The 20461-nt window shown below is 52.9% G+C and overlaps 1 long non-coding RNA gene across 1 annotated transcript; it reads left to right on the top strand.

The window, feature by feature from the left end:
- The first annotated feature begins 1847 nt into the window (after positions 1-1847).
- On the top strand, positions 1848-4270 carry LOC122240176. Its single transcript, XR_006219538.1, has 4 exons — positions 1848-2002; positions 2490-2544; positions 3604-3738; positions 4111-4270. It is a non-coding gene; the product is annotated as an uncharacterized LOC122240176 (long non-coding RNA).
- The last annotated feature ends 16191 nt before the right edge of the window (positions 4271-20461 follow it).

The raw sequence follows: 20461 nt of genomic DNA, 5'->3' as shown, positions 1-20461 counted from the left end.
CACAAAGGGCCTGGCCCACTCCGGGTGCTCAGAACAGTAAGGATGGTCATTCTTAACAGCAACGGCTGAGGGTGACAACGGTGACAAGGAGGGTGGTGAGTCCGGGCTTTCCCTGCCGAGGCCCCAGTTCTGCAGAACCGCAGGACGAGACGGTCCGCCCCGGGCAGGGGCCCCCAGAACACGGCACAGACGGCCCCCCTCCCCCCATGCCCCTACCCCACTGACTTCGCCGGCCGCCGGGCCATGACACGGTCAGTTCGCGCCGGCTGGGGCGAGCGGCCATCTGATGCGACACGAGCATCTGCCCCATAGGAACTGAACCAGAGCCTGTCAGCTGAGGCCGCGTGAGGATCCCCCACAGCCTGAGGCCTGGGAGGCCCAGGGCTGGCCACACGCCCCACCTGGACCCTGACGTGACCCAGAGCCCAAGAAGAGAACAGTGGGAATAGTGGCGACCACCGACAAAGACCCCCGACAAAGCAAAGAGCAGGACCCCCGACATCCTGCTTAGGGTACCAGACAGGGCTGTTTGGTGGGGAAGAGGTAACTGCTCCCTAAAGACATCAGGGTGCTGTGACCAGAGAACGAGGACTCGATTCTGGGCGGCCACGGACAACCCACACCCGTCGCTTCGGGCTTGGAAGACAGGCGGATGCAGGTTCACGTTCGCTTCTGCCACGGGCTGTCCAGGCCACTTCTGACAAGCCAGCCTATGTGTGAGCCTCGAAACCCACCATGCCAGTGCCCCTGAAGCCCCCGGCGGTGCCCGGTGCCGTCCACGACCTCGTGGAACTGGATGCCGTGAGGTCTGGGCCTTACCCATCCCGCCCTCCCGCTGAAGAGGGAGGGAGGGTTCACCGAAGAGGACAAAGTCGCTACATTCTCCAGGACCATCTCAAAGGTCTGAATCTTGGAGTCCTGGGACCTCCCACGGCACCAGGGGCAGGAACGCCAGCCTGGTGGACAGCATTTATGCATGGGATGTGCAAGTCTGGGGACGAACACAGAACGTGGCACCGGCTGCCCTTCCAGAAGATCTGGAATGCCGTGTACCACCCCTCCCCTGCCCTCTCCCGCAGTCAGGGAGATTTCCAGGATGTGAGCAGACATCCAAGTAGAAATCCGGGGCTTGGGGCGCCTGGGTGGCTCAGTCGGTTGAGCGTCCGACTTCGGCTCAGGTCATGATCTCGCGGTCTGTGAGTTCCAGCCCCGCCTCGGGCTCCGTGCTGACGGCTCAGAGGCTGGAGCCTGCTTCGGATGCTGGGTCTCCCTCCCTCTCTCTGCTTCTCCTCCATTCATGTTCTCTCAAAAAATGAATAAACGTTAAAAATTTTTTCAAAAAAAAAAAGTCTTTAAGAAACTCAGGGCTTAAGTCAATGTCCTGGCCCACTGCCAAGATCCGGGTCCCTAGGAGTCGGAGGTGTGGGCAGACCCCCACTTGCCTGTGAGCTGAGAAGGAGACGGAGTTTGAGTCTGAGCCACATCGACCAGCACCTCCTCCGAGAGAGCCTGCCTTCAGGCACCGGCCTCACAGAGGGTGCCAGCAGCTACGGTGTGGGGGGCCAGAAATACAGAAAAAAAAACCATGGGGCACAGGCGTAGCAAACCCGCCATCGCGGACACAGGACTGTCTGCAGAAGGGACGGCGGGTCTGAACCGCCCAGACGGGCACAGCCCGCCCGTAGGATGCAGTCACGCGAGGACGCAACTTCCTCCGGGCCCCGACTTCCAGAAGAGGCACACACCCGAGCACATCTGCACGGGCGCACGCACGTAGGCCCGTGCATGAGAACGCACGCACGAGCACGCACGCACACGACCCCAGACGGGGGAGCTCCGCGTTCCGTGGGAGAGCGACGTTTTAAAATGAACCGGGCTGAGTCTTAATAACGAAGATGAGATTATTCTCTTTAATAAGCGAAAGTGATGGGAGGGTTATGGAAGGGGCCTGGGGTGTCGTCCCGAAGGAGCCAGCAAGAGAGGCGGAGCCCAACAGAGCACGGTGGGGGCGGTGATTAGAAAAAATAAAATACAGTGTCCCCTTTTCCTGGTTACCCCGAAAGCCGAGGCCCTTCGCGCAAACCGGCTTTGGTTTGCCCTCCTTTTCCCGTTTCAGGCTGGGGAGTTTCCTTGCCCACAGAGGAAGTCTCCGTCCACTTGGGAAACTGACAGGTGCCCCAAATATTGGGGGAGGGGGAGGCCCCACCCGCTCTCCTATCAAAGAGTTTGTTTGCAGGGGCGCCTGCGTGGCCCCGTCGGTGGGACGTCGGACTCTTGGTCTCAGCTGGGACCCTGATCTGGCGGTTGGTGGGATCGAGCCCCACGTCGGGCTCTGCCCTGAGAGTGCAGAGTCTGCTTGGGATTCTCTCTCTCCCAGTCTCTCTCTGCCCCTCCCCCACTCAGGCTCACTGTCTCTCTCTCTCTCTCTCTCTCTCTCTCTCTCTCAAAAATAAATTAACTAAAAAAAAATTTTTTTTTTTTTTAAAAAGGGTCCCTTTGCAGAGAAGTTCACCAGGGTCAAAGAAACTTCTAGAAGTAGTCAAGGTACAATAATACTCTCCTTCTTACACTGGAATGTTGTTCCCCCCCCCCCCCCACCACTGCATCATGCATTTCGATCTCCTCCCAGATGAAGGTGAAGGAGCTGGGGATTGGAGGCCCAGTTCTGCCATCTACCAGCTGTGTGACCTGGGACAAATCACTGCCCCTCTCTGATCCCTGAATCCTCACCTGTACTGTGATAGTAGTGCCCACACACACTAGAGACCAGATCCGAGAGTGTAAAAATTAACTCATTCGTGCATTCAAGACCAGTGGCGGCAGGGACGCCTGGGTGGCTCAGTGGGTTAAGCGTCCGGCTCCGGTTATGATCTCACCGTTTGTGAGTTCGAGCCCGAGTCAGGCTCTGGGCTGACAGCTCGGAGCCTGGAGCCTGCTTCGGATTCTGTGTCTCCCTCTCTCTGCTCCTCCCCTTCCCTGCTCACTCGCTCTCGCTCTCTCTAAAAACAATTTAAAAATAAAAATAAAAATAAGAGTTTTCAGGTGTTTTTCTTTGGTGAGCCCCTGTTATGTGCCTGGCTCCTACCTGCTGACTTTACACCCCCTACCTGGGGGAGCCCTGTGATCCCCAGTACCTGCCCCCCTCCCGTACCCCCCCTGCACTTCACCGATGGGGCTCACCAGGCTTGCTCTGACAGCAGTGCTCCCTCGCCTCCCCTATCAGGCTCCGACGCTAACCGAGGCCTCCGCTAACCTGACCTTCCTCTCCCGGGGAGAGACTCCGCTGGAAGGATGTGCCACTCAGGCATTTCCTCTATTACTGGAGGCCGTCTTCCCCATTCACTGATCCTCCTGCCCATGAATCAAAGCTTGTCTTTTTCTTTCTTTCTTTTTTTTTTTTTTTTTTTTGCCTCTGCTACCAGCCCTTGAGTTTCCGATTTCGCCATTAGCTCATTGAACGGTGGCAGCGTTCCCGAGCTTCATTCAGGAAGGCTCTATCTTCTGCAGGATACAGAGGGAGGGCTAGGAGGGAGAGCCCAGGGCACTGGGGCAGAGTCGGATTCCGACCTCTTCCCCGCCCCCCCCCCCAACCTCTCCTCCTAGGGCCACCCCAGAGGCAGGGCCTTGGGCCCGCGTGTGACTCCCTCGGCCTACACGTTCTCATCTGTGAGTCCTGGGCCAGCGTCCCTGCTTCCCCGGCAGACACTTTGTGATGTTATCAACTGTAAAACGCCAGAGGTAAGAGAGGTGCAAAGAGGAAGGGCTTTGTAGGCTGTGAAATGCTACCCCACCCCCACCCCAGGCCAGGCGTTGGTGCTTTTGAAACACCAGGGACCTGCTGGGCTGTACCTTTCACGATGTCAAGAGAATACCCCCCTCCCCCCCCCACCGGAGTGTGGACAAGCCACTGGGCCCGGAGGGGGAGCGTGAGACAAAGGGGTAATACAACTATTCCCGCCTGGAGGCCAAAGGCACCAGGGGGTGTTTTCAGGCTCCCTGGGATCTCCAGCTTTAAGGGTTAGAATTAAACGAGATAATAATGATGACCCTGAGTGCCATTGGCCTGCTAAGGTGCCTCATGTGTTTTATCTCCTTCTGTCTGTGCAACAGCACTGCTCTGATCAAGATTCCTTCACCCCTCCATCGACAAGATGCATGAATGGAGACCTGGCGGACGAGGGGACTTTGCCAAAGGTCTCACAACTAGGGCGGGGCGATCCCAGGACTCACAGTGGCCCTCTGGCCTGCCAGCTGGTGTGGCAAGCCTGGAGCACAGCACCCACAGCCCGGGGCGGGGGGGGGCGGGGGGGGGGAGGTGGGGCAGGGCATGTGGCTTCTCTACGACTCCCACCGCCACCACGCTTAGCCACGTGCAGAGGCACTGAGCCGTAGTAGACCCAGCCAGGGTGCGTCTGAGGGCAGGTGACCCTCACGCCATCCTCGGGGTAAGCTGGGAGCCAAAGTAGGGTTCTCTCATCCGTAAATGGGGCCGTAGACTCCCCTGTCCTCCAGAGCGCCTTCCCAGGGAGTCACATGCCCCAGGACCGTGGGACTGCTCAACTGCAAGCCCGTGTCCTTTTTGCAAATATATTTATCAAGCACCTACTCTGTGTCCTCCTGTACCCGGGTAACCTCAGTTCAACCCAGTGAAAGAGAAATAGAAGCATCCCATATGGCAGAGAGGGAAGTTTCGGTTTTCAGGCCTATAGTCACTTGCCCTTTGTCTCACAACTGAGATCCAACCCCAGGCTCCAGGTGGGAGCTCTTTCCATGACAGTCCACGGCCTCCCCGCCACGAAAGGGCACAGAGCGGAGAGAGCAAAGGCCACTTCTCCCTCCATGTGGCGTCCTGCGAGCTGCTGCAGTCACGATTCCTGTTTCGTAGAGCAGGGACACCGAGGCCCAGACAGGTGTCCACAGTCACAAACGCCCACCCTCTGGCCACAAGCCACGGGGCTACACGGCAGTCCCCACTCCAACGCCCTCTCAAGAGGCCGGGAAGGGGGCGTCGGGAAGCATGCGGGTGCCAGGAAGTACCGTCAAGTATGAGAGAGGCTCCCTGCGGAGGCCAGGAGGAGTGAAAAAGGGGCCCCCATCCCAGACCAGCACTGCAGGAGGCATCCAGGAAGGGGAAGAGAACCGGCAAGGCAAAGGAGGAGAGAAGAGGTCCCCGCACCATGCGCAAGGGGGGACAGTATATGGCTCAAAGGACATGAGTTTTGGAAAGCTGACTCTATTTCCCCTGGGGCTGGGCTGGAGACGAGGGACGGGGCGATAGCAGCCGGCAAGGTGGGGTCATGCCTGCAGCAGACAGTGGAGAGGAAGATGCACGCAAGGGACGTGTTAAGAAGAGTCTGCGGTCACAGGAGACTCAACACCCGCAGTCATCCCTCAAGGCGCACGAGGGTAGGCAAAGCTCCAGGTCCCACGGCCACGGAACCCGTTGAGTGCTCTCCAATTCTGGTTCCCAAACTTGATTTGCCGTCACATTGTCATTTTTGTTTAGACACCCTAGTTAACATCCAGGGGGACTGATGTCCGTAGAATTTACAATGACGAAGTGAATTGTGGGAACGGACTGATCGAGCCGAGGAACTCCTGGCGCACGGTAGGTACTTAACGAATGTTTTAGGGGTGGACCAGCGGACACAGCTGAAGCAGAGCCCACAGGCTGGCAAGGGTCAAGGCTCCGTGGGAGACTTCCTGCCACCACCCTCTCCTCCACTCCAGAACTTTTCCACCATGGGCATTTATTGACCTTACTATGTGCCAGGCACCTTATCATCACATGCTTTACTTACAATATCTTCTCATGTTCACACAACAACCCTATGAGTCACTGAGAAGGTAAGAAACCGGTCCACGGCCACTCAACAAAAAAGTGGCCAAGCAGGAACTATGACCCAAATTTGACTAATTCTGGAACCCCTTTTTCTGAGCTGCTCGATCTTACCGATCGTCAAAAGTCCATGTCTAGGCATTCGCCCCTTTGGCTTAACATCTGCTGTTCGAGATAAACATTTGAGGTCTGTGTCACGCTATCGTATCAGACATTTACACTGTAGTACGAATGTGTATTTGGAAGAGTATCTGATACTAACCCACACCCCGATATTAATATCACCCCTCGTATTGAAATTCACGGCAGTGTAATTGTCATTGAACACATTTACATGCCAAGCGTTGTTGTAAGCACTTAAAAGTTATTATCCCTTTTACGGGTGCCTGGGTGGTTCCGTCGGTCAAGCGTCCAACCGGATTTCGGCTCAGGTCATGATCTCATGGTTCTTTGTGAGTCTGAGCCCCGCACTGGGCTCTGTGCTACATATGGAAAAACGGGGGTACCGGGAGATTCAGTAACTCAGATATGTTCACATAGCTAGTCAATGAGAGAGCCGAAAATTTAAACCCAGGGAGTCTGGTTTCAGAGCCCTATGAGCACAGAGGAGGGCGTGGGAATCTTGAAGGGTGAGTTCCCAAAGCTCGTTCACCAAATAAACCCAGAGAGGTAAGTGACCACTAGCTTTCAATGCAGAGTCAACAGAAGGTAGCACCTCCAGGCAAGAGTCTGAACACGGCAGGGGCACCCCAAGACTAAAGAGACAGGAAGGAGGGGAGTTTTGCCCTTATTAGAGCCTCGGGGGCTCCTCCCAGAGAAGGGGTGCTGGCTCTGGCCAGTGGGTTCCATGGACGGGAGCTCAGGGCATATCGGTGTTAACAGTCGCTGAACATTGATGAAGTTAGCGGCCACCCCCAGGGAGGATGTCACTCACAGGGTGGATCCTCCTCCAGCCCCCCCCCCCCCTGAGGAGGAGGGAGGGAACCAATGGGCCAGAGGGGACAGGAGAGCAAGAAAAGGAGAAGTCTGTGTACAAGGGATGGTGTGGAAGGAGACTCCATGCTCCGGACCATAGAATTCTTTTATTAAAAAAGCTTCACGAGCATTACTTTGTGGCCCCCTAAGTCTCTTTTAGTCTCCTTGCTGAGCCAACAGAGTGATTGAGGCATACAGGAGGGATGTGACTTGCTTGAGATGAAATAGTGAGTAGTTTTCTCAGTCGGTAGGAATCTGGATCTCTCTCGCAAGTCCTGGACAAAGCACGGTTTGAAGATGCCACTAGATGTGTGAATGTGAGAGCCAGAAAGGTTCTTTTCATTCCTGGGATCCACGTTCTGAGGTGGGGAAATGGAAACCCAGAAGGGCCAGTGACTTGGACAAAGTCACAGGGCAAGACCCGCCGGGTTACTCTCCCACTGAAACTCCCCGTGACCCCTACTTTCAGGAATCTACCCTACAGCGGACTGCAGAAACCATTTAATGCATTAAGTGTTCATCTCAGGGAGCCTGAGTGGCTCAGTTGGTTAAGCATCCGACTTGGGCTCGGGTCATGATCTCATGGTTCGTGAGTTCGAGCCCCGCGTCGGGCTCTGTGCTGATGGCTCGGAGCCTGGAGCCTGCTTCGTATTCTGTGTCTCCCTCTCTCTCTGCCCCTCCCCTGCTTGTGCTCTGTCTCTCTGTCTCTCTGTCTCTCTCTCTTGCAAAAATAAACAAACATTTAAAAAAAGATGTTCATCTCAGCATTATTTATAATCATGAAAAATAGAAACATCTTTAACGCCAACAGTAGGGAAATCAATCACATATTTTCCCAACCGCACATACTCTAGATCTGAGGTCCATTAAACTTCTCTCTGCTTTTGGAAGATATGCTTTTGTAAACCTTCATGTCTTTGCACATGCACATCCCTCTGCCTCAAATTCCCTTCCCTCCACTGTCTGTCTGTAAACTCTCGCCCATCCTTCACAACGGAGCACAAAATTACCCAGAAAGATGAACACTGGACCTTTACATGCCCAGCACCTAACTAGGGGCTGGTATTATAGAACCGCTCACCCAGTAATCTACGGAATGCAGGAAGGGCCCATCTGGTGAAGCAAGGACGAATATGTAGGTCTCTTGACCCCGTATCTAGAGCTGTTTATTTCTTTTGGCTTTTTTTACCTAGCGCCTGAAACCAAAAGACACATGTCTAACGTCTAAGCTGTATAGTTTGGCATGAACTTTCACCAAATCGGTAGCCAATCTACCATTTTACCTGAGAAGCTTCCCTTACATCCTGGCCTTGGCTCGCTGTAGCCTTGCACATGGCCCCATGGCCCATGTGGTCCAGTCCACAAGGAGCTGTAATAGTCAAAGAATCTATCCAACCACCGAAACACTCACGATCATGCAAGCTCCCTAATTATGTTGTTCCAACACCACAAAGAGACAGACTGCAGCCACATTTCTTTTTTTTTTTTTATTTTTTAAATCTTTGTTTATTTTTGAGAGAGAGAGAGAGAGAGAGAGAGCATGAGTGGGGGAGGAACAGAGAGAGAGGGAGACACAGAATCTGAGGCAGGCTCCAGGCTCCGAGCCGTCAGCACAGAGCCCGACACGGGGCTCGAACTCATGGACTGTGAGATTGTGACCCGAGCTGAAGTCGGACGCCTAACCGACTGAGCCACCCAGGCACCCCTGCCAAATTTCTTAAAGTCCACTTTTCCATTCATTCCCAACGCCTGTCTCATCTCCCCTACAGCTGCTTCTCCAGGGTTCCCTCCAACACCCCAAAAATTCCCCCCGAGCCTTCAGTGGAAGCCTTTTTGTCCATTTCCTTCCGCCCCTGTCCTCTTGATTCTGTATCCCCCTAACTGCCCCCTCCAAATAAACTAGTCAAGAATCAGCAAAAAAAAAAAAAGGTGGGGGGCACCTGGGTGGCTCAGTTGGTTAAGCATCAGACTCTTGATTTCAGCTCAGGTCGTGATCCCACCGTTCGTGAATTTGAGCTCCGTGTTGGGCTCTGGGCTGTCAGTGCGGAGCCTGCTTGGGATTCTCTCTCTCTCTCTCTCTCTCTCTCTCTCTTGGACAATTGAAAATTATTCTTTTCAATGGCATCCTGTTACCCCAAGAATAAGTTTTATTTTATAGCCTCTCCTTTTTGTCCACTTAATGGTCCGTCCTTGGCCTCTTTTCTTCCAACTGGCAACATCACAGGTGATCCCACCATCTATGCCCTGAACCTTGCTCGTCCACGGTTGACACTCTCCAGGCTCGAGTCAAAATGGCAGTGTGAAGGCTACACGACAAACATCTGTGTATCGCCAGCCATTTTTTTTCAAGGGAAACATTGTGCTTGGACACATTTTACCTACAGAATCCATTGAACTGGACATTGTCAGATGCTTACTTAGAACAAACACAAACTATCAAGGACCGTGTGAAATATTAAAGCACAAGCAAGGTGAGTCTGATGCAAGCAGGAACCTCCACCTGCACCTTTGACAACCTGCCTCGTGGACGCTCCTCTGACGCTTGGACGGCTCAACCACAGGTCAGTTCAACTCATCAGAAGTCGGCCGTGCCTGGCCCCCAGCCTCTCACGCACCACTTTCTGTCTACACCGGCTTTCAGGATTCACTAACCACTTGCTTCCTATGCTTCCAGTTGATTTGGAGTTTTATAAGCAGCAGAGATCAATTGGAAAGTGAATTATCCCTGCTAGGGACTAATAATAAGATAATAACGTTATAACCACCTCAAAAAGCGTGTAGGAGATGGAGAAAATGGGGCAAGAGCGGAAAAATTGAATCGAGTTATTCGAAAAAAAAAAATTAAGGCAGGTGACCTTGCAAGAAGGCAAAGAGCAGTTAATTTGGCTTCGGAATTAAATTATTCCTCTGTTACAGATGAGTTTAGCACAGCAAGATGTAGGAAAATGTATTTAAATGATCCATTTGGCTTACATGGCCATCATCCCTCTCGGCCGGCCATGCTCCAGCCCCACGCAGCCTCCTGTTTCTATCTCAGGGTCTTTGCACCTGTCAGTCCTCTGCTTGAACGTCTTTCCCAGACCTCCACACAGCCTCCCCATCTTCGCTCAGGTCTTAGTTCCTCAGAGGGTCCTTCTCTGGTCACACTTGCTGAACGAGGACCCTGCCCACCCCGACCCCCCAACCCCCGCAGCCTCAGTCCCTCCTCCCATGACGGGTTTTCTTTTTCTCTCTCTCTCACGATCCTATTTTTTTTTTAATCTTTCGTAGCCTTTCCTGCCATCCTGCCATACGAAATTATTTCGTTGTATACAAATTATAGCACAGATTATTCCAGATTACACATATCACTCTTTGTGTGTAGGTTCGTTGGAACAAATAGGCGTCAAAGTAGAAACAGTGCTTGACAACAGGACCTCGGGGCCAGACAGTGCTGCTCCTACCAGCTGTGATCCTGGGCAAGTCCCCCCTGAATCTTGGGGGGACTTGTTTTTTTCAACTGGGATGACAATAGCCACTGGGCAGACCTTACTATGGACTGAACTGTGTCCCCAACCATCACCACCACCACCAAATCCGTGGGTTGAAGCCCTAACCCCCATATGTGACAATATTTGGAGGTGACAGTATTTGGAGGGGCTCTCATGATGAGATCACTGCCCTTATAAGAAGATGTCAGAGAGCTCGCTTGCTCGCTCGCTCACTCGCTGTCTTCATGGTGAGGACACAGCACGAAGGTGGCCGTATGCAAGCCGGGAAGAAAGCTCCCACCGGGAACCAAGTCAGCTGGCACCTTAATCTTGGACTTCCCGGCCTCCAGTGCTTTGAGAAATAAATGTGTGCTGTGTAAGCACCCCCGTCTATGGTATTCTGTCATAGGAGCCCCAGGTGACTAAGACAGGGCTTCTGTGAGGACTTCATGAATTCCTGGATGTTAAGGCAATTGGAATGATGCCTGAAACATAATAACCTCTGTATGCATTTTGAAAACTTTTTCATTATGGAATATTTCAAACATAGACAAAAGTAGAGAGAATCGTATCATAAATATTACCCCATGAAATCATCACCAAGCTCCCATAATGATCAGTTCAATCTCGTTTCACCTGTACTTCCATTCAGTTCTCCCACCCGCAGCTTATTTAAAAACAGATTCCAGACTTCATGTAATTGGATCTGTAAATATTTCAGTATGTGTCCCTAAAATACAGGGACCCTCTGTTTTAAATATAACCACAATATCGTCATCACACTGGAAAAATAATGAAAATAATGAACACGGTAGCATTGTTACACCCCAAGAATCAAACTTTTGCCTTGGCCTTGGCTACCACTATATCCCCAGACCTAGAATAAGTCTACTGGCATACAGTAGGTGTCTAATAAACAGAGGCGGGAAAAAAATCAATGCTTCTCTCTCTTTGCTTCCAGTGTCTCAAACAAAACAATGCACTGAGAGTTTCAGCATCTCGGAAGCTTTCTCTGGTTCGAGCCGTCTACTCTGCACACGTTTTCATGTTAACTTACTTTTGGCTTGAATATTGCTCTTTAATACCTTTTGTAGACCTAGAGGTAGAGGGATGGGGCCAATTGGGGAAGGAGAAGAGCCTCAAAACATTCAACAAATATCTTCTGTTTCCCCAATTGAATGCTTGACCCCAGGTAAGTCACTGGGATCCAGTGGTGACCAACACGCCATTGAATAGAATAATTCAAAGTTCACATAGAAGAAGGGAGACCTAATCACAACCAGATGCTACGAAAGAGAAAACATCGGGGAGAAATGTGGCTTTACTAGAGGTGAGACCATATTGAGGCCCCTGTTACCAAATTCAGGTGATGCTGGCAGGGAAGTGAGGCACAGATCATCGGAACAGCCCAAGAGAGCAGGACTAGGTCAACATATTCACAGGAATCCAATATGGCGCAGAGATAGTATTTCAGTTCAGTTGGAAAATGAAGAATTGTTCAATTAATGAAACTTGAAAAGCTCTCTTTTGCAAAAAAGTTGAAACCTCATCTGACATCACATATATGAATAGCCGCTGGATGGATTGAAGAGTTAACATCCAAAAATACACTACAACAATAAATATCTTGGGAGAAAATGTGGAAGATGACAGGGTCAGTCTCAGTGCATAAGAAAACAAGAAAGTTGTACATAAAAAGACATCCTACCCCCCCAACATTACTTGGTAGCCACAGAGCCCCCTCACAAAGTCAATATGAAAATGAGGAATGCAAGTCTAAAACCACTTGCCATTTTGCAATGTATACAAATACCGAATCGAAAAATAATACTAGCACCTATGGCTGGAGTGGATGCGGGGAAAGAGACTCGTGAAGTTGTTGGAGGAAAGGCGACAAGTTACAGCACTGTTGGAAAGCGATCTGGCAACATCGGCCTGAAATAAAAAATAGATACCCTTCCGCTGAGCAATCCCGCCCCTGGGGATCTAGTCCATCAAAATAAAAGCACCGGGTGAGCGGATGTATGTAGAAGGGTGTGTGCTTCAGGACCGCTTACAGGCTCAGGGTGCGGGGAGAGGACAGGAAATAAGGAGAATGTGTGCCAGTAAAAGACTGGATGAAGAAATGATCACGATTCCTCACTGTGACATACAACAGTACCATGAAAAGAATGAATTAGGGCTGTTGCAGCTGACGCAGACAGAGCCTCACAGGGGTTGTTGTTTGGCTGATAAAGCAAGATGCGGAAGGGGTGCCTCCTATGGCCTCACTTTGCGACAAGGTGGCCAAGCCCCACAAGTCCGCGTGCACAGGACTAGACGAAGGCATGTGTTTGTGTGTGAACATTAGCCACAGGTATATTCTGTTCACGGTTGTGTGAACATGTAGAAAGACACAGGTTGTTGGGGCGCCTGGGTGGCTCAGTCGGTTGGGCATCTGACTCCCCATCTTGAGTCAGGTCGTGATCTCACGGTTCGTGAGATCGAGCCCCACATCGAGCTGGGCACTGACAGCACGGAGCCTGCTTGGCGTTCTGTCTCTCCCTCTCTGTCTGCCCCTCCCTGACTAGTGCGCGCTCTGAATGAATGAAGGAAGGAATGAATACACATTAAAAAAGAAAAGAAATACACAGGTTTTTGATACGGGGGTGAACGGGATGGGAGAGAGGAATGTGTAAGGACGAGGGAGACGAGCAAAAGAGAAAAGGAAAGACCGAGAAGGAGCTGGTGGGTATGTCCTTGTCCCGTTTATACCCTTCCGCAGATTATCTCCACAGGGATGCAGGTGGACACATGAAAGCAGATAGGGGAGAACGGGTAGCACCAAAGAGCCTGGCTTGTCCAGAGAAGGAAGGGGAGCGGGGAGCCTCAGTGTAGACGTGGGGATCAGGGGTGACGGAGGGAATAAGACGGACGAGATTGGAGGAGACGGGGTCCGGCCTTCCAGTGTGCAGACTTCACTGAAGTTTCTAACCAGGGAGATGCTACCGTCTCCACACGTTTCCCAAGCACCGTCTGTGTAGCATGCGGTCCTAGGTGTGCGATCTAAATTAACTCATACTATACTGTACTGGGGGAGTCATGTTATTTTTCCCATTTCCAAGCTAAAGACATTGAGGCTCTGAGTGAGGAAGCACCTTCCCCAAGGTCCCTGGGATTCAACCCAGTCTTCTAGCTCCAGACTCCGGGTTCTTTCCACTACCCCATTCAGTGTGGCCTCCACAGCTGAGTGGAGGCAGGGGCAGGCCTAGGTGAGAGGCCAGAAAGAAGGCCTTCCCATCACTGACACAGGGCAGGGGAGGGATAGTCGACCCGCAGGACCTCTCCCCACTCTGGGGCCCTCATTACTACGGGCAGAAACTTTACAGACAGGCAGAGCACCGTGTGCAAACCATGGTGAATCTGCCCATTTGCTGGCAGTTTGGCCTGACACGTTCACCTCCCTGAGCCTCAGTGTCCCCAAGGTTCCCGCGATATTAAAGGACAAAGAGGCGGGCACACAGCAGGCAATCGGCAAATAGGAGGCTCTTCCGCACGAGAGCCTGAGGGCTGGAATCTTGCTTCTATCACTTATTGGCTGAGTAACCTTGGGCAAGCAGCTTGACCTCTCTGTGCCCCAGATTCCCCATCTGCAAAATGAGAACCATAACTGAACTTCTCTGGAGGCCTTGCTGTGAGGATCACGCGAGTTCACACGATGTGAAGCCCCACCCGGCACACAGGCCACACTCAACAAAGGTGGGGGCTGGGTGGTCAACGGGACTCCCCTGCCACGGAAAAACATACGCTGTTATCACTCCTGCCCCTCTCCTCTCTCCTCCCACCCACCCCCACCCCGTTTATCAACAAACACATATGGAGAGCCTGTTTCGTGCCAAACTCTGTGCGCGATGCAAAGGACACAGTGGTGGGCACGAGGGACAAGGATCCAGCCTCTCGGGACTCAGGACTTCTCAGGAAAAGACAAGAAACAGCATTTGCAGCACAAGGACGTGAGGCGCCAGGGCAGGTGGCTCAGAAGAGCCTGGCCAGGACACTGAGCCTAGCCTGGTCTGGGGGCACGGCTACAGCCCAGCTTCCGGATGCAGTCCCATGTCCCTCTGGGAGACAGTCCCTCTGTCCAAACGGGCCCTTGGAGTGAGCTGGGGTGTTATCACGCAGTGAGTTACCTGGCTCAGATAACAGGCTGCCCACATTCTGACCATCCCTACAAGGAGCCAGGTCAGCCACACTTAGAGAATCGGTGGCACATTTGGCAGGGTATAATAGCAAATCGTTCGTAATTAAAACTTACCAAGGGGGAGACACACACTCAATCATCGTGATGGCAACAGCTCCATAAAGCCACCATGATGCCCATTTTACAGATAAGCACACAGAGGCGGAGAGGTAGAATAACCTGCCTCAAGCTCACATAGCGCATGAGGGAGGGTGGAGCTGGGACTCCTAGCCCTTGGCCCTCGAGCCACCAGGGCGTAGCAGCAGCCCATCGGTGCTCCCCACATTCTGGTCTTTGGGTCGATGTCTCAGTATGATGCCAACTCCTCCTTCCCTTACATCCAAGGCCTAGAGAAGGAACTCTGCCAGGCGCAGAACGCGTTGCTCTTGAGTCATTCTTGGGTGTGATTAGTGCCCCTCTAAGCCCGCAAGTTCAGAAGTCCCGCCGGAAAGGCAGGACAGTCAGCTTTGGGACTGCCATTCAGTTGGAAAAAGAGGCAAATGTCACCTCCTCTATGAAGCCTTCCCTCGCTGTCGCTTCCCATGCTGTGCTCCTGTCACACCACGGACTTCCCTCCAGCACTCCACATTCGGTCATTGGTTCCTGCCAACGAAGGACCCAGTCTTGTTCCCCTTTGTATCCATCGCACAGAGCTGTCACTTAGTGAGTGCTGTGCGTGATTCAAGGCCCTCGCTGACCTGGCCCACCTCCCCTTCCAGCCTGATCTCTGCCAGTTCCTCCAGGCACTTTGGCAAAACAGAATGACCTGCAGCGCCCGCAAATGCGCCTGATTGCAATTAACCAATTCATAATCAATTACATAGAGTCGGCCTCCTGGGCGTGTGTGATCCCGGGACGGGGACCAGGCCAGTCTTGACACCCAGTAGGGGTTCAACCCATTGTTTTCTTAGACAACATAGTTTTTAACACGTAGTTTGCAAAAATCACGAAAACCTCTTCCGTTAAAAATGATTAAGGGGCGCCTGCACGGCTCAGTGGGTTAAGCCTCTGACTTCGGCTCAGGTCATGGTCTCAGGTCACAGTCTCACAGGGTCTCACAGTTCGTGGGTTCAAGCCCTTCAGGGAGCTTGCTCGGGACTCTCTCTCCCTCTCTCTCTGTCCCTCCCTCCCCCACCCTCTCAAAACTAACTAAATAAACTTTTTAAATTTTTTTTTTAAAGTTTGTATTTTTTCAACACATTGGTGTTGAGTGGGCGTTTCACATCCCCTGTCTTTGGACCTTCCGAAAACTTTGCCTGGCCCTCTCTGCTCCTGACCTTCTACTCACCCTTCAAGACCCAGCCCAGCAGCCACCAACTTCTGATGTCCACGCTGAATGTCCTTGCCCTCTTGGTGGTGCCCGCGTGGCCACCTCCACCTTCCATCCACACCAAACTGCCACCGGCAGGCCTCTCTCCCCCCCCCCCCCCCCGCTCCACTCGACTGAGCAGGGACCACGTCTTTTTCATTTTTGTGTTCGAGTCAAAGCACGTAACGCCCAACAGAAGCTCAACGTGGAGCTAATATTTATTTAGGGCTTACCGTGGAGGCGGGGCTGGAAGTACCTTTTTATTTCATTTCATTATCAGACTAGCACCTCGAGGCAGGCCACGCTGCCCCATTTTCCAGACCGGCCGGCTGAGACTTGGGAGCGTCTGATCGCTCGCTCGAGGCCACGCTGCCGGGAAGCCTGAACCTGGGCCCCCAGCTCCCTGCCGACCGGCCCGTGTCTGTCCTGCCCTGACTCTCAGTCTCTACAGCCCCTCCTTCTTGACCTGCCTGAAATCTGCACGGAGAGGAGTGCCCTCCCTTGCCCTTGCAGCTTCAGTCACCTCTCCAAATTCTACTTTGCCCCGGAACCTTGGAAGACCACCCCTACCCCCACCCCCGCCTCCCAGAAACCTCCAGCATCTTCTCCTGAAGACACAGTTGGCTTCCCCGCGCACAGTTCCAGGCCAGCTCTTCCGGGATATTCCCATTTCCTGCCTCCTCTTGCGGGCTGGGGTTTCTGCTTCTCTCCCTACTGGCCCAGGGGGGTCATTTTTGGTGAACACCTGCTACGTGCCGGACGCTGTGAGAGAGGCAGGGGGAATAATAATAACGTGACCAGACCCCGACCCTTACACTATAACCCAGAAAATAAATGGCAGGGTGAACTTTGCCAAGGTGGGGGGTGGGGGTGGCTGTTAAGGGTTAAGGAGAAAATTCAGCAGGCAAAGAATGGACAGTGACGGAGGAAGGGCAGGCGGGCATCTCTATCGGGTGGTCAGTTGGGCCTCTGAGCAGACAGCTGCGGGAAGGAGGGATTGAATCAGCCGCCAGGAGACCGGCATCCCAGACACCAAAACTGTGACGCAAAGGCCCTGGGGTAGGCCTGGGGCCGTGGGATCCAGGCACGGGAGTCTGGTTTGACTGGAGGAGGGGAGGTTGGGAGGGAAATGGAAGACGAGGGGCCTCAGGGTGGCCGAACTTGGTCATGAAGGACACCCAGGATCCCTTCTCGGTCCCCTCCCAAACTCGCTCATCCACCCCTGGATTCCTTCTCCCTGAAAAGTCACTGGAAGTCACCTCTTCTGCCTGCCCTTCTGTCCTTTAACATTCGATTTCTTGCTTCGCCTCTGCATCTTTATGTGTCCTCTTTATTGTATTATTTTTTGTTCTACTCTGTAACTTTCTTATTGATTTTCTATCAGAATATTCTTTACTGTGACTCAGTTCCTGGTGAAATCCCACACCAGCCGGGGGTTGGGGGTGGGGTGGGGCAGAGCTTTGGTGATTCAGAGTGCAGAATGGGGCTGCGAGTCCCGGGTGTGGGCAAGCCACTTGTCTGGGGGAATTGTGGCCGTGGACACCTCCACGTGTGGATTTTCAGCTCCTGGTTCTCACCAGGCTCAGAAGGAACCACATCCCCCCACGACGAGCTGGGCTGACTCCACTCTGCCAGCCCCCTCTGGCAGCAGACTCTTGGGGTTCCCTGAGGCTTTCTCAACTGTTCTCAGTGCTGCAAGGTAAGAAACCCCAAGTCTCCTAGCATCTCGATTCCTCCCGGCCCCATCGGGGCCTCTCTGGAGCACCTGCTCCAGCATGGGGCTCAACAGCCGTCCAGGCTAGAAGTCTCTGGTCACCGTGATGGCCTGTGTGGGACCAATAGAGCAGAGCAGGCCCGGGAGGAGCAGTGTGGACAAGCCAGGCCGGTGCTGCCTCCCCAAGTCTGACCCGGGGAGGTACTGCCTCCCCACCACGTGCTCTCAGTCTTCCCATCGCACCTCGGGGACACCTTCACCTTTCCCACCCACCCCCACCTGCCGAGTGTCAGGGCCTTCCAGAGGCCTGCTCCGACTGTCTCCCAAATTCTTATATCTGGTCCCTGTTGCTTATCCCCCATAGCCTGAACCTTATTCACTCATTCAAAAAAAAAAAATTCTCTGAGCACTTCAGGCACTTTCTAGGCACTGGGGAGACTGGAATGAACAAGACCGATGAGGTCTGGTGGCCTGGGGGGGCAGCCAGAGGGGGTGGGGGAGAGACTTCAGATAATAAACAAGAAATGTCAAGTTGCAGCAAGCGCTATGATATAAACAACACGGGCCGATGTCACACAGAGTGCCTTCCCTGGGCTTCCATAGCGCGTGTCTTCATTTTGTCCCCTCCTTCCTTCATCAGACGGGCCTCATGGACCTACTGTGTGCTGGCCATTAAACAGAAATTCCAAACCACAAGAGGAGAAGCACCGGGAGGCTGTGGGAGCACACAGTAGGGGATGCCACACACCCCAGATCTTCCCTGGGCTGGACCACACTGCCCAGTCTCTTGGAATTAGCTGTCTGCTTGCCAGTCTCCCTGGTTTGGGTATTTTCCATCTCATCTGCCTCCCCAGCACCTCAGCTCATGGCCTGAAACAGAGAAACTATGCATCTGGATGCATGCATTTAGATTTTTAGACCAATAAAGGAACTTGTTCTTTATAGAGCACCTACTGTGTGCCAGGCACTGTTCTAAGTATTGGAAATACAACGTGAACACAAAATCTCTGCCTTTGTGAGGCTTACTTCCGGGAGGCGGCGGGGTGGGGGGCGGGGTAGAATGTAATTGAATGAATGATTTACAGTCCTAATTAATTAATGGCCAAGAGGAGAAGAGAAAGGATAGGGGCAGGGAGTGCAGAGGCAATAGAATGTAGCAAAATCCCACCCGTGACCAAAGCAGGAGTCTCAGTTTCCCCACGCTTTGCCCCCCCCACCCCCCTCCAGCCTGCTTCTCCCTCAGAGTGGCTGTCTCTATAACGCGCACCAATATTCATCAATTTTCTCCCCGATACCCCCAAGAATCTCCACTTCTTTCCATGCCCAATGTCACCACGGATCCAGGCCGCCCCTGTCTATTGCTTGGAGCCCCCTCACAACTGCCCTGCTGTCTCCCTGCCCCACCAGCCTCCTCCGGGAGGCCCCTTACGCTCCAACCTCCTTTCTGAGGCCTCCAGGTTCTTAGCCTAAAACGTTTCCCTGCCCCTGTCTTTAGATCGGCCATACTTAGCCTGAGTTCCCTAAAACTCGCCAATCGTCTTTTCCCACCCGTGTGTACTTTCAAACCTCGGCACGTGCCTGTTCCCCTTCAGCCTAGAAGGCTCTTCACCTTCTCAGCCACCCCCGTCCTGGCCTAGCTAACTCTGATTCCTACATCTCAGCTTAAATGCCTTGTCCTCTGGGAGGATGTCCTGTACCCCCCAGGTTGGGTTCCGTCTCCCTACTCCAAGGCCCGGTAGTCTCCATCTCCTACCGTCCTCCTCACCTTTGATGTGGCTGTTCCTTACCTGTCTGCTCCTCCCGCATATCTTCAGGTCCTTGGAGGAAGGGACCGTGTCTGCCTGCCCAACATCCTCAGGAAGTAATACAGTGCCTGACGCCTAGTAGGTGCTTGGTGTTTTGAACGAATAAATGAACAGGCGAATAAACTTTGGGACGTGGAGCCGGCAGAGCTTGAAGCAGTGCGAAGTATTCAAGCCTCTGCTGTTCCGGTCAACTGGCTATATGACCTTGGGACTTGATATGTGACCTCTCTGGGCCTCTTCTTACTCGCCCGTAGGATAAGGTAGTAATACGTATTTGTAGGGTTGTTGGGAAGGTAAGTGTAAGAATGTCTGTGAAAACAGCAAGCACCTAGAAGTCACTCCCTTAAATGCTCACCAAGTCGGATGAGAAGTCAACACACTTGGGTGTAATACCCTTATTCAGGAAGTCCGTATCTCGGGTCAAGGCACAGTGGTTCTGAAGCTCGGCCGCTGGACTTGACTCCCAGTTCTGCCACTCACTAACTGGGCAGCCTTAGGCCGGATACTTAACCTGCTACGTGTCCTCATCTGTAAAATGGGAACAAGGATCGTCCGTATCCCGCAGCGTTATTGTGGGATTCGGCCTTGACCGCTGTCTGGCCTGTTGGCTTTTGTTCCTGCTATTAACATGTAATAGTGACAGCCACACTATAAGGTTCCGCCACGATCCTCCTTGACAGATGAAGAGAGGCTTCCAGAAAGGTTAAGAGACTGCCCAAGGTCAAAACTGAGGAGAAGGCAGCTTTGTGCCTCCAGGCCAGGTCTGCTGTGCCCAAATCCCATGTGATTTCCACTCCATCAAAGAAGGAGCTCAAAATAGGCCTGTGGCATTTCAGCTAATTTCCTCTAAGCCCTTCCCAAGTAACCAACTGCAGGCACACAAAGCTGTTCCCCTCAGAGCACCCATTCAGCAGCTGCTAAGTATGTGTGCCTGGTGGGTCCAAGCCATCGAATGGGACTCAACCAAGCCAGTTCTTCCCAGGCAGCCTCATCTGGGCCGCAGGGGTGGGTTCGGTCGGCGAGGGGGGCGGGGAGCAGAACCGGAGTTAGATCAAGGAAGCCAGAGACCAAACTGGATGTAAAAGTGGGGAGGAGAGGGAGGAAAGCCACGTTCACTGAGGGCCTACTGT

The sequence above is a fragment of the Panthera tigris genome, chromosome B4, assembly GCF_018350195.1.
Source record: "Panthera tigris isolate Pti1 chromosome B4, P.tigris_Pti1_mat1.1, whole genome shotgun sequence".
NCBI classification, from domain to species: Eukaryota; Metazoa; Chordata; class Mammalia; order Carnivora; family Felidae; genus Panthera; species Panthera tigris.
The sequence above is the reverse complement of the archived record's forward strand: the minus strand, read 5'-3'. Positions and strand labels throughout refer to the sequence as shown.